At 42.3% G+C, this 14,479-nt stretch overlaps 1 protein-coding gene across 2 annotated transcripts in view; it reads left to right on the forward strand.

Annotated features, from left to right (window-relative positions):
- LOC126253252 (prolactin-releasing peptide receptor-like) overlaps positions 1 to 14,479 on the forward strand; it is a 263,110-nt gene that overhangs the window by 203,199 nt on the left and 45,432 nt on the right. Inside the window, exon 2 of one of the 2 annotated variants that reach the window (XM_049954456.1) lies at positions 10,081 to 10,142. The exons of the other annotated variant lie outside the window; for it this stretch is intronic. The gene's annotated coding sequence lies outside the window, so the exon portion shown is untranslated. Of the gene's footprint in view, positions 1 to 10,080; positions 10,143 to 14,479 lie in introns of those variants that run through there. 2 annotated transcript variants of the gene reach the window in all.

Here is a 14,479-nt window from a genome sequence, read left to right on the forward strand (position 1 = left end):
TTTCACTGACGCCCTTTGTGCCAACCTCTGCAGCCCTCTCGTACCGGTTCTGAGCGAGGTGATATTGGAGTGTTTCCCTCGGCCACCCGTAAGAAACTCGTGTGACTTCAACGGTGGGCATTGCAGCTCTGACCTCCAGCGCAAAGTCGCTCTATACATGCCAACAACACCTGCGTTAGCAGGGTTCGTTAACCATATGGTATACGTGTAATTTACTAAAAGTAGTGGGTGAAATAAAATGGGTTATAAAGGAACTTTTATGCGCCAGAATAGCTCCCGGAGGAGCTGAGGCTAAGTTGCGGTAGCGGCGAGAGCAGAGGAGGATTGACCAGCCTCGCGGCGTTATCTGGTCTGCGGAAGGCCGGGAGACGGCGCCCCGGCGGGTCGTGCATCACCGCGACGACGCCGGAAGGCGCTATCGCCGCCTCCAGAGCGCCTCGTGACCCCACTGTGGGGCCGCCTGCCACTTTCTCGCGTCATCGCTGCAGGCCGGCCCTCCGTGCACTGGCTGGCTCTCTCTACGCTGGTGAGCGGAACTAACGCGTGCTGTGCGTAGCTCCGACAGGTGGCTGGGCCATTCATGCAAAATTCCTTCGTATTTTTATAACAAGGCAAAGAACACCGCTGAGGGTATAGAAAGCTTGCTTTCATTAAAACCACTTTCTATGTATTCCTTCCAATGTAAGTTGTTCCTAATTGTAATTCCGAGGTATTTAGTTGAATTTACGGCCTTTAGATTTGACTGATTTATCCTGTAACCGAAGATTAACCGATTCCTTTTACCACTCGTGTGGATGACCTCACACTTTTCATTATTTAGGGTCAACTGCCAATTTTTGCACCATACAGATATCTTTTCTAAATCGTTTTGTAATTTGTTTTGATCTTCTGATGACTTTATTAGTAGATAAACGACAGCACCATCTGCAAACAACCTAAGACGGTTGCTCAGATTGTCTCCCAAACCGTTTATATAGATAAGGCCGGTATTACACTATCAAATTTCTTTGTCAAAGATTTGATCAAAGATGTGATCCAATATTCCGTCCAATATATTTGACAAAGATCTTTGACGTAGCGCTACAAGGGGTATTACACTGTCATCAAATTTTTCGTCAAAGTTCAAGATGGCTGACAACAACTTGTTATTAACCGCAACAGTTCTACGTACTCCAATTGCATTGTGTGCACATGCGGAAAAGAAGTGGGGGGAAAAAATGGAACCATACATACGAGGTTGACAGTCTTAAAAGTCCTTGGATTACAACTTGATAATAAATTCAGTTGGGAGGAGCACACCACAGAACTGCAGAAAGGCCTTAACAAATTTGTATTTGCAATTCGAGTGTTAGCAGACATAGGCAACATAAAAATGAAAAAGCTTGCATACTTTCATTCCATAATGTCATATGGGATAATATTTTGGGGTAAATCTTGAAGTCAAACAAAAGTTTTCAAGGACGAAAAGCGTGTAATACGTATTATTTGTGGAGTAAATTCACGGACCTCCTGCAGAAACCCTTCAAAGAACTGGGTGTACTAACTACTGCCTCTCAGTTACTTCTTAATGAAATTTGTCGTAAATAATATATCTCTTTTTCCAACAAACAACTCAGTTCATACATACAATACCAGGAACAAAAATGATCTGCACATGGACTTAAAAGCACTTACTTTAGTTCAAAAAGGGGTCCACTACTCAGGAACACTCATCTTCAATAATTTGCCAGGAAACATAAAAAATTTAGTTAGAAATAAAGATCAGTTTAAAAGGAGCCTGAAAGACTTACTATTGGCCAACTCCTTCTACTCCATTGGCGAAATTTTTAATAGAAACAAATGATGTATTGTATTTATTAATACTATTAGTATTGTTATTTCAGCTTAAAAAAATCGACATGTTCCACATCCACGAGGATCTCCTCAGCACGGATCTATGGAACAAAAAACTAATCTAATCTGGGTGAAGCTGTGGGTTTTACGACGACACGATAAAAGCATTCAACAAAACTTGTTGCGTGAGCTCACAGTGGAAGACGTCAAGTCGTACATCAATTACTTAAGAATGGATGAGCATACATTTCTGTATGTGCTCAATGAAGTGTATCCTCATATCACAAAACACAATATTCACTTAAGAACTGCTACATCTTCAGAAGACAGGCTCACTATAACACTCCGATTCCTTGCTACAGGAGAGGGTTATGTTAGGTTAGGTTAGGTTAGGTCAGGTTAGGTCTCCAATCTTCTTAATCTATTTTAGTATTCAGGGTGCCTCACGTGGTAAAGCGCCTCATCAGCTTCAGACATCTCTATTAATTTTGTAGTTGTCGGCACACACCAATTGTATTTACCGGCAATGCTTATAAAAACACTACAGACGACAGAACGCTGCAGCGATGCTAGCGCTCCATGTGGTAACATGTCACATTGCAGTGAACAGAAGACAAGCGGTTGCTTTGATCAAATATACAGCGAGGCCCTAGATTTGATCAAATATTGGACGACATTTGACAAAGTCCCTATTACACTATCAAATATCTTTGACAAAGATATTGGACAAAGATATTGGACAAAGAAATTTGATAGTGTAATACCGGCCTAAGGAACAGCAAAAGGCCTATAAGACCACCTTGCGGAGCTCCAGAAAACACTTATGTTTTACTTGATAGCTTTCCGTCCAACCACTATATTTTCGTAACACGCAAGTATAACTAATAAAACATAAATGACGTAGTGGGAGCTTCGTAAACAATTAGGTAAACATGTTGACTGCTTGGTTTGCTTCTGTCAGAGACAAAGAGGAAAGTTCGATCTCTGATTCGATCGCGGACAAAATAGCACTTTCAAAAAAGAAAAAGACTTTTTTGTGAAAATATTTAAAAACATTTTATGTTACATGCATGGCACGGTTATTGGTACAGTTGTAAATTTCAGTTTAAGGTGCACTTATCGACGACCGTATTTCCATCTCTCTACAATCTACGTCTACTCTACACCTACATGATTACTCTGCAATTCACAATTAAGTTCCTATGCCATACTACTCTCGAACAGCGCGCGGAAGCAACTAGCAAGTAAATCTTCCTGTGCGAGGTCTGATTTCTCTTATTTTAGTATGATGAACATTTCTCCCTATGTAGGTGAACGCCAACAAAATATCTCCACACTCTGAGGAGAAATTTGGTAATCGATATTTCATGAAAAGATCCTGTTGAAGCGAGAAACACCTTTCTTTCAACGATTACCACCCCAGTACGCGTATCATATTCGTAGCACTCTCTCCCTATTTGACGATGGTAAAAACAAGCTGCCTTTATTTGAATTTTTTCGATATCCTCCGTCAGTTCCATCTAATACGCGTCAGCAGCAACACTCCACAAGAGGACATACAAGCGTAGTGTACACAGTATTCTCAGTAGACCTGTTGCATTTTATAATTTTACGTGTTGTGCCAATAAATCGCAGTCATTGGATCGCTTTCCCCACAACATTATCTATGCGATCGTTGCATTTAAGTCAATCGTAACTGTAATCACTAAGTACAGTTGAATTCCAAGCTTCCATATGTGTCAATTTATCGCGTAACCGAAATTCAGCGAATTTATTTTAGTACTTATGTGACTGACTTCACATTTTTCATTGGTTTGAGTCAATTGCCACTTTTCGCATCATACAGATATCTTGTGTAAATCATTTTGAAATTGTTTTTGATCGTCTGATGGCTTTAGAAGACGGTAAATGATAGCAACATCTGCGAACAATCTAAGTGTGCTGCTCAGATTGTCTCCTAAATCGTTGAAAGGGTGAACGACGGCTGAAGGAATATGTTCAGGTGAACGGACGTGCAACTGTTGAGTCAATGACCACCCAGATGATGCAAGGGGCTGCAAGCAGTGTCTCTGGAAAGATCGTTCAGCGAACGTTGCTGCGTATGGGCCTCCGCAACAGGAACCTGGTTTATGCACCAATGCTGACTACTGTTCATTACCGACGAAGGCTAGAACCTCGCAGTATTTCAGCTGGATGTCCACTGTGCGGCGACGGTTTCATTTTCGGATGATTCACGTTGGATGCTCCCTTGGACAGAAGGCCGTTGGCGTGTACGACTTGAAGCACTGAAAGCAAACAGGGAGTGTTATGGTCTGAGCAATGTTTTCGTGGCATATCCTGGGAGACCTCGGCATTTTGGAAGGCGTAATGGACCAGAACAAGTATGCATTCCTCTTTGGGGACTATGTCCACCCCCACATGCAGTTTCTTTTTCCTCGGCACTGTGGCTTCTACCAACAGGACAATGCAACGCGTCACACAACTTACATTGTACGCACGTGGTTCGAGGAGCACGAGGATGAGTTTATCGTACTCCTCCGGCTACCAAACTCCCAGTATTAAAACCCAATCGGGAACCTTGGGGACCACCTCCATAGGGCTGTTCGAGCCATGGATCGTCAACCGAGAAACCTAGCGCAGCTGACCACGGCATTGGAGCCAGCATGGCTCCACATACCTGTCTGTACCTTCCGACTCACTAACGTCGTTGCCTCCCTTCTTGCACGTCTCGCAGCGCTCAAAGCTGCAGAAGATGCTTATTCACGCTTTTGACATGTGGTCACATTAACGTGGCTAGCCCGTGTGCATCAGGAGCAGCAGAGAGCTTATTACACTTCCTTGGGGAACAGCAGATATTACTTTTGTTTTACACGATGAGTTTCTGTCGGTTGCGAAGAACTGCGACATTTCTGACACGAAATCACGAATCCAGTCACACAACTGGGACGATACTCCATATGCACGCAGGTTGTTTGGAAATATTTTGTGAGCAAAAGTGTCAAAAACCTTCTGGAAATCTAAAAATATGGAATCAAATTGACATTATTTCGACCTCTGACCTTCATTACTTAGGATATATACCACCCAATTTTCTTCCTCCTCAATTTCTATACAGTTATCTTATTGTTCATTTCCCTCGTAGATCCACTTTACATACTTGTTCCACCTTTCAATTTTTTTTTTTTTTTTTTTTTTTGCATCATATTGGTTTTGTAGTGGACTGTTAAGGCAGCCATTCCACAGTGAAGTAGCCGAAAGGGCACGCGTAAACTCACGCCGTCTTGCGTTAAGTCTGGAACAGGATTCGTAATGAATGTGATAAAGAAAAGAACGTAGCTACTAGAACACTTAACTTTTATATTGTCCTTTGGTACACAGCATTCTTGATGATACAAGTGAGACTCAGTAGATACATGAAGTTACTTATGGCGCCTTGCTAGGTCGTAGCCATTAACTTAGCTGAAGGCTATTCTATCTGCTCGGCAAATGAGCGAAAGGCTTCGTCAGTGTAGTCGCTAGCAAAGTCGTCGTACAACTGGGCGAGTGCTCGTACGTCTCTCTAGACCTGCCATGTGGTGGCGCTCGGTCTGCGATCACACAGTGGCGACACGCGGGTCCGACATGTACTAATGGACCGCGGCCGATTTAAACTACCACCTAGCAAGTGTGGTGTCTAGCGGTGACACCACAGGTTTTCCATCTGAGATCATAATGTCCATATAGTCGCTTTTCGTTTCTCCAAAAGCCTCCGTAAATTGCCTTAATGCGGTGTCCAGCTTTCTCCTATATATTCATGCTTATATAGCACTGCATTTGTCCTTTAGCTATTCCTGCTTGACACACTCACTTTCTGCCAGTCCCATTTTGTACCCGATTTTATTCCCATTCGCCTGCTTTATTTTCTGTATTTTTTTATTTTCTCCTTTCGTCTATTAAATTCGTTATCCCTCTAGTGTTGATCGCCACGTTTCATCCGCAGCTGCAAAGCTACGTTTAAATGAAAGGTACGAATGACTGTAGTCGTCCGTCTGTTTGATATTTGTTTGAAAATTACGACCCGCATCAGAGATGGCGGTTTACAAAATGGCCGCCACGTCATTAACATAGCCTTACAGTTTTTCCACAGTGAAGTGCGTGGCAAGGGATATTTCCTCAGGCAAAGTAAACTATCAATCGCACATAACGGTCCCTACATCGAAAATATTAGCAGAATAGCTTACTACTGTGGCTACTTCATATTGACATTGGAAAAATGGTTCAAATGGCTCTAAGCACTATCGGACTTAACAGCTGAGGTCATCAGCCCCCTAAACTTAGAACTACTTAAACCTAACTAACCTAAGGACATCACACACATCCATGCCCGACGCAGGATTCGAACCTGTGACCGGAGCAGCCGCATGGTTTCGTACTGAAGCGCCTAGAACAGCTCGGCCACCGCGGCCGGCTAGTTAACATTGGGATATGAATATTTGCTCATAGCGTGGGATCGGCCACGACAGGTCTGTATGAGTCCATACTGCAGATCGACACTGCTAGAAATTCTATAAATTCAGCAAACAGCATATTTCTGTCAAGGCATGCAAATAGAAAACCGAGCAGAGGATATATTCATCGAAAATCTACACTTCCTGCTAACACGAGAAAAGGAAGCTGTCGTGATCTTCAGTCCAAACGCTGGTTTGATGCAGCTCTCCATGATTCTCTAACTTTTGCATGGCTCTTCACCTCTGCGTACCTTCTCCAGCTTACATCCTCTTAAACCTTTGCTTGTCTCTTGCATTCCCTTTGCAACCTATACCCCCTGTACTTCCCTTCTATACCAAACTGAGAGTTCCTTGATCACTTCTTTTAGTCAAGTTGCACCATAAATTTGTTTGCACCCGCATTCGATTAAGCACCTCCTCACTCGTTACGCTATCTACACGCCTAGGCTTTAGCATTCTTCTGTAGGACCAAACCAAATCCTTCTAATCTCTTCCTCTCTGACTGCCTATCGTCCACGTTTCATTTACGTACAAGGCCTAACTTCATACAAACACCTTCAGATAAAGTCTTCCTAACTCTTAAATTTTTATCAGGGATCAACAAATTCCTCTTTTCAGAAACACTTTGCTTGCTATAGCGAGTATACATTTTATATCCTCTTTACTTCGTCCATCGATCGGTTATTTTGTTGCTCAAATAGCGTCAGTCATGTGCTGCTTCTGGTATCTCATTCAGTAATATGTAACCGCTTCCATAGTCGAATGGATGGCGTCGCTGCCTGAGGTGTGGAAAGACTCCCAATAGGAGGTAGGAAGTCTGGAACGGGGTCCACTGAACCTCGTGAGGCCAAAGCATGAGCTGCTTTGAATAAAGACGCAGCGACATCACCAGGATTCATCCACTGGCAATAACGGCTGGAGGGGCTAGTTACACGCTGATCGAGCGTTCCACGATCATAGATCGCTCCTCGTACTGCCTTGTAGGCGGCGGTCGGAACTAGGGGTGGCAGAAAATAACTTAACTGATAGAAATAACCAGTTACGGAAAAGCAGCAGTTACTGTGATAACCGCTTGTGTGACACTAGCAGTTATTGTAATAACTGACAAAAGTGCTTGGCACCTGCTGTTATACCGAAATGCGTACTAGGCTTTCGCATCATCTGAGACTGGACCACCGATAAACGAACACAGCAAAGAGATGGACCATCTGTAAGGTATTCTATAGCTCATGGAAGTAACTGTCTGCCTACGCGCCATCTGCTTATAGAAGTGTGTACTACTTGCGAAGAGTTGACACGAGGCGTGGTGGCTGATGGGAGCGACCGCAAAGGTACTTCCCATTTACAGTCGCTCCCATCAGCCACCGCGTCGAGTGTCAACTTTGTTTGCGAGTATGTTACTTCGGTTTCGTTCTATCTAACTACGTAGAGTGACCGTAAGGAATTCGTGCGACTATGGAAATAACCGTCAGCATATGAATATAAAGCTACATTTCTGTGGCAGTTGTAACCGTGGAATGAATATATGGTTATTAACTGTCACACCGCGCGCCAGCTATGGAAACAACAGTTATTTTTCTGTGGCGGTTACTTCTCGCACACCGTTCTTTATCCCTGGTAGTTACGGGCTACGACTTCAGGTAACGTGGATCTTCATTACCGTGTCTCGGTGGCAGACGATACTTCCGGAGAAGAAAGACGTTGGAGATAAACAAGTATTTTCATACTTCTACGAAAGTAACTGCCAGGAGAGAGGGACTTCCACACAGTTGATTTCTAATCAACTTCCCGATGATATAGAGACCTGAAACTTTGAACATAGCTCAGAAGTGGATGACAATACATTATTATTAACTCGCTTTCCTGTCTGGTGTTGGTGGAGCGTGAAGGGTACTGTCTTTTTCCCTCTGTCTGATTCTAAACTAACTTCCAGATGAGCTAGAGACTTGAAACTTTCATCACCAATTAGATGCGGATGAGAATGAAATAATAATTCGCTTTCGTGTATGGTTTGTGGCGGAGGGTAGTTTGTATACCACTGCCATTTCCCCGTTTTCCTGTTTCAGTCGCGAATGTTGTGCAGTAAGAAAGATTGCTGGTAAGCCTACGGGTGACTTCGAATCTCTTTAGTTTTACCTTCACTCTCTCTTCGCTATAAGTCATGTACATACGTAGGTTGACTCAGATGAACAGAAATTACACACCAATTTTTACCAAATGTCTGTGTTGTAATGTCATCAAAATGTTCGAAACTGATCGAAAAATTTCACACACTCAAGATTGTAAAACAGAAAATAATTATTTAAATAAAAAACTTGTTAATACAAGAGATTTACAAACGATCTGAAAATAGAAAACATTATCGTAGCCCCATACAGATTCCTAACCTCATGTTAGGGACTTAGGTGAACTGTTCATGCATTAGTTACCTGTTACATGTACCCAAGTCTTTCTTTTTATTTTTACAAGTATTATCATACATATTATAAAGTCACATGAAAAAATTTTCGGTATGCGGACAGAAATCTGAATGGGGATGGGAGAAATTATTTTGTACTTTCTGGGCCTTTGTAAAAACGTGTTACAAATAATACTTATCCTAATAGATATGCAACGTTGTGAAGGCTTGGAGAAACGTATTTAGTGATTATCTAAAAAAACTAGCGCCCTGTCGGTAGCGGAATAAACTTTGCTGAAATCGATCAGTTCTTAAAATCTCACAAAAAACTTTATTACCATGCTCCCACTTTTCTCAAATGGAACATCTTGCGCTGGAGTAAACGAATCTATCATGTTACTTTTGTTTATTTCGTGGCCCTACACTTGATGCACTAAGTGAACAGCACCCGAAATAAAGCTTCGAATTTGGTCTACAGTATTCAGCTTACAAGTTAGTTCAAGCTTGCAAAACCGCGTGTTTAACATTTCAGTTTTAATAGTTCTGTGGCAATATTTCCCATAATTTCTGTAACAGTTTCGAGAATTAATTTCTAACAGCGACCAATAACATGTATACATGAAACACAGGGAACTGATGAATTCCACCTATTTTGTTACGTAATTGTATCCCTATTAATTGTTAATCTAATCCAATGGATTCCTCTTACTTCGTCATTTAACTGTAGCCCCATCTGGCGAATTCTGTAATAACATAGCTATTAGAATAGTTCAATTAGTAAGCTAATCCGATGGATTAGACCTTCTTCGTTGATTAACTGCGCCCCTGCATGGCGGATATGATATTTATATTACTATCACACTAGTATTATAGTGTCTGGTATAATAAGGAAACCGTATTCGCAATGGCCTTCGTCTTGTCGGAACAGGCCTCCTTTGTCGTACCTTGTAATTTACTTTTTTTTTTTTTTTTTTTGGTCAGGTGTGTGCTTCTGCCTTTGGCGGCTGGACTTCGTTCATAGTTTTTAACGTAATTTTACTTTATTTCGATCTTTTAGCGCATTTTGGCTATTGCCACCCTTTAATCCTAATACTGTGATTATTACCAGTTTTTCTTTATTTCATTCCTTATGATGGCTGTGGGAACCATCACTCCGTACCAGTCTCGGGGTTCGACAGTTACAGCATATTCTAGGTATCTGGTTGTATTTCTTAATCGATCCATTTTTCCAAAAGTTTTCGAGTTTTTCCCTGGATTTGTTGTGTGACTGTTGGCATAGTTTGTTCAGTGTTTACGTTGTTTGTTCTAGTCCACCGATGGACTGAGCATTGTTCTGAAACATCGTTTTTGGGCTTTTTGTAGGATTTGCTGGTTGGCACTGCAAGTTGTCCCCCCAAGAAGAACAGCTATATAATAGAGCCGGTAATATTGTTGTTTTATACAGTATTAATTTTGTTCGGATTCACATGTCAGAGCTAGCCAAAAGTGGTACAGAGTCGTATCATTTTCTCTTTTTTGTATACATATGTTTTAAAGATCAGCTTATTGTCCAACATTACTCCAAGATATTTGACCTGATTTGTCCAATTTATGTGGGTTCCGTTTCTCAGTAATCTGTCGCGTTGTTCCGGCCTCTTCCTCTAAGCATTATTGCATGTGTTTTTTCCGCGTTTCATATGAAATGGTTTTCACATTCTTTTGTAACGTTTAGTTGTCTTTGTATCCTTGTTATCGCAGCGGTCGTTCTACTGCCACTTGCAAGTAAGGCAGGGATGTATGAAAAATGGACCAATACTACGTTCGGTGAAAGAGGTATGTCGTTAACATAAATTATGAACAAATTCGGCCACAATAGCGATCCTGGAGGAATTTCTTGTTCCAATGATTTTATCCTTGATTGTTGTTTATCAATTTTTACAAAGAATTTCCTGTTTGTGAGAAAGTTATCTATGACTTTTATGTAGGAATTTGAAATGCAGTTTACATTCTGTTGTTTTACGATAAGGCGATCTTTCCAGACTATATCTATGAAAGCTGCTGCCTGTAATACCCCCTGTTCATGTTATATACGACGTTTTCGGATATGCGTAAAAGCTCCATCTCTGCCGATATTTTGGTCTGAAATGGTAACTGTTTGGTCGAATGATCTCATTTTCAAGTAGTGGTTGATTTAGAGTTTGTAGGATCAATCGCTCGAAAACTTTGTATAAGGTCGGAAGGAGGCTAATAGGACGATGATTCTGGAGCAGTTTTAAGTCATTACTCGCCTTTGATATACGTAAAATTCCAGATGTTTTCGACTGCATCGGGAAATATTCTTGCCTGAGACATTCATTCAAAATTCGTGTTATTAGTACTATTGGTTTTCTTGGTATCAGTTTTAATTGTTTGTCTGTTACGCCGTCAGGGCCAGGGGTGATTTTGAGCTCGAATTCGTAATTAGTTTACGGATTGTAGGGAAGCAGCCTACTCACGCCGTATAAAATTCACATCAGTCTTTCCATTGTGTGCAAGCCTAGCCCGCTGTAACTAGCTCTGACGTCAGAAATGTTGCGCAATACTTTAAAAATCAAGTAAATAACCTGAAACGTTTCTAGCATGTCAGGAGTAATACTAAGTCAATATGTGTTGAATATACGTTCAATAACTTTAACCATTTTCGAAATTTGGAAGTTTTTCTGTAAAAATCATTGGCGCAACAGAAAAGAGCTAGAAACTTAAAAATTTATATTTAGATTCCTTTTTCATAATAATTTAGTAGAAACGGTATTTTGGATCTCACAAATTAAAATTTTAGTTGATATTCATGATTTTATGGTTTTTGTCTTAGAAATTAAGGAAGCAAGATAGATTAAGTAGGTGAATAAATAAGGCTAGGATGTTTACATTTAAGTAGAAGCGAGATCCGCTATAATCATAAAGATGTGAGAAGTTTCAACAGAATAACTATAAAACTATGGCGATAGCGTATCTCCAAAGAGCAAGTTCAGAGTTCGTCTACTGCGTGTAGTGTAATTAAATTAATTCTCTCGCCTAAAATATTTGACTTAGCCATGTCAGATTTTTATTATGATTACTTACCTGTGTGCTGATTGCACATTTAAATTGAGAGCTTCATCGGCCATCAGCAAAGGAAGCAATGATTTATTCGATAACTTAAATTGGTGCTTTACTAGCCCAGCGGCTGGTCGGGAAAGCGGATTTGATCAGGCGTTCCCTTAGCCGTCCGCACCGCGGCTTTATATATAAGAACGCTGCGCGAGAGAGAAAGGCGGGTCTGGACCCCTCCACCATCCTCCACACCTATACATCCCTCATCCACCCTATCCTTTGTTATGCCCATCCGGCTTGGATCTCCGCCCCCCCTCCCTTTTATAAATCCCTCCAAATCCTTGAACGCCATGCTCTCCGCCTCGCCTATCGCAACCGTCTCCCCTCCCCCACGCGGATCCTGTATGATCTCATCCCCTTCCCCCACCTCCTCCTTTTCCTTGAAAGGATACGTATCCTGTACACCTCCCGTAAACTCGACCCCCCTCACCCGCTCGTCTCCCCGATCCTCTCCCACCCCCGCCCGCTGCCGCACCTGTATTCCCACGTCCCGCCCGGTCTCCATCTGTCCACCCTCCTTACCCTCTCCCAAGGTGGCTTCCGCCAGCTCCCCCTCCCTGATGATGCCCTCCTCCCCTCCATCTACCCCTCCTACCAACTTTGATTCTCCCGCCCTCCTCCTGTGCCTGCTCCTCTGGGCACCCTCCCTCCCTTCTCTCCCTTTTTTCCCTCCCTCCTCCTTTTCTCGCCCCTCCTCCCCCGGGCCTCCCCTCCCCTGTCCCTCTCCTCCTGCCCCCGTCTCCTCCGCCCTTGGCATCCTTTTTCTCCCCTCTCCCCCACCTCACCCCTGTTCCCCTCTTGGCAGGTCCCCGGACTCGCACACGCTAAGTGGACATTCGCGCGCCGGAGATCACCGCCATCAGTGTTTCGTGTGTGCCGTCATGTTTAGTGTTCCGTGTTCACCGTCGCACTCCCTCGTTCACCAGTGCCATCGTCATCTTCAGTGTTTGTGCGTCGTCTCATCTGTTAGCAGTGTGGATTCTCGACGAGTGTGAACGGCTCCGTGTGTGTCTCTCTGTGTCTCCTGTTTTATTGCCCACCTTTTGTAACTTTTATGTTTTCTCCTGTTTCTACTGCTTGTATATTCTATGGCTGAAGAGCAGCATAGTGTGCTGCTGACAGCCTGCCTGTTGTACAGGCTTTAAAATAACAATAAAGTAAAAAAAAAAAAAGAGAGAAAGGCCCCAGTTTTCTCCAGACACTGATTAGCGCACCACCTGTGCCGGGAGTCGCGTCGCGTCGCGTCGGTATCATTGCTATAAACAGCCTCGGATGCCGTAATAAGTTACTCGGGGTACGTGTAACCATGAAATCGTTTTCGAGTGAAGCGTTAATTCTGGGATGACTTTAATGATCTATCTTCAGTTTGCGTATGTCGTATTTTCACGTGCCGCCGCAGGATAGACATTCTACCGTTATTTAGCGTGGCGTTTGATGAACATTATCACCAAATTAAGGCGAGCATTCACTTAAACATTTAATTTGAACAGTTATAGTTGCATCAGCGCATTAGACTCTGAACTGCTCTGGTAGTTGGATTGTGTGGATACTTTTTGGTCTGTGACTTTCTGATTATAGTGAACATTTTACAGAGAATGGTTTTTGATTATGAATCCCAGACAATCTCCTAATTCCTCAGAGCTATAAGCTGTAGCTATAAGTGTATTTCTCAGATGAAGTGGGCACTAGGAATTCCAATTACAGGCTTCACGTTTTGCTAATCACTTTCTGGTTGCCAATATTGTAGTTAGAGAGCCAGTGTTGAGAACGGCAAACAACAGCATAAATAATAGGAACAATTTAAATAACAATAATGACCACACGCCGCCCCACAGGATCTCAGTCGGGGTCGTTAGTAAAGGCGCTTGTTCGCTCGATGTGTGTCTGATGTTTTCCGCTGTTTGCGTTGTTCTATTGTTTTCGGCGTATGGGTTATCGCTGCAGCTACTAGTACTTTGCGCTTTGTAAGTCTCTGCGAATATTTCCGCTTTAAATAACTGATCAACTGATCAAAGACTAAGCCAGCTAGTCACTCCACGGCAGTCTTTGGTCGTTTTTGTTTGAGAAAGCATCTTACAATGTTCCAGTCCTCTTTGCTTTGTAGTAGGAAGTGATCCATTCTGTCTTCTCACTTTTCGATCCTCCACTAGATAGCGAGACGGTGTAGTTCTCGAGATAATTGTCGTAGTTCTCTGTGATCGGCAGGGTGTGGAAATTTGTGCTTTCATTTTAGCACTGTAATCTTTAAGGTCTTCAGGTCTTGAAGGAGGAGGGAAAATTTTTTCATGTTGGTGATTTTCGCTTGTCCATGTGATCATGGCGCTTCTATATGCTATTTGAATTTTATATGTGTGTGGTTATGGCTTCGTCTATCTCTTGTTTATTGTTTAATGCCAGTGTTGGTCGTACATTATTAATGAGGTCCGCTTTATATTGGTCCATATTTGTATGTGTGTTTCGCTGCTGGTATTGCTTTCGTCAGTACACCTTTAACTGGATCATGGGCTGGTATTAAATCATTGACTGTGATTAGTCTTGGGTTTATCTGTAAGTTTTTTATCATAATACATATCTTTTACATATGGTCTATTGTTGTGTCGGTTCATCTGGGTCAAAGGTAATGCATTTGAGTTGTTCTTTCATTTCATGT

The sequence above is a fragment of the Schistocerca nitens genome, chromosome 4, assembly GCF_023898315.1.
Source record: "Schistocerca nitens isolate TAMUIC-IGC-003100 chromosome 4, iqSchNite1.1, whole genome shotgun sequence".
NCBI classification, from domain to species: domain Eukaryota; kingdom Metazoa; phylum Arthropoda; class Insecta; order Orthoptera; family Acrididae; genus Schistocerca; species Schistocerca nitens.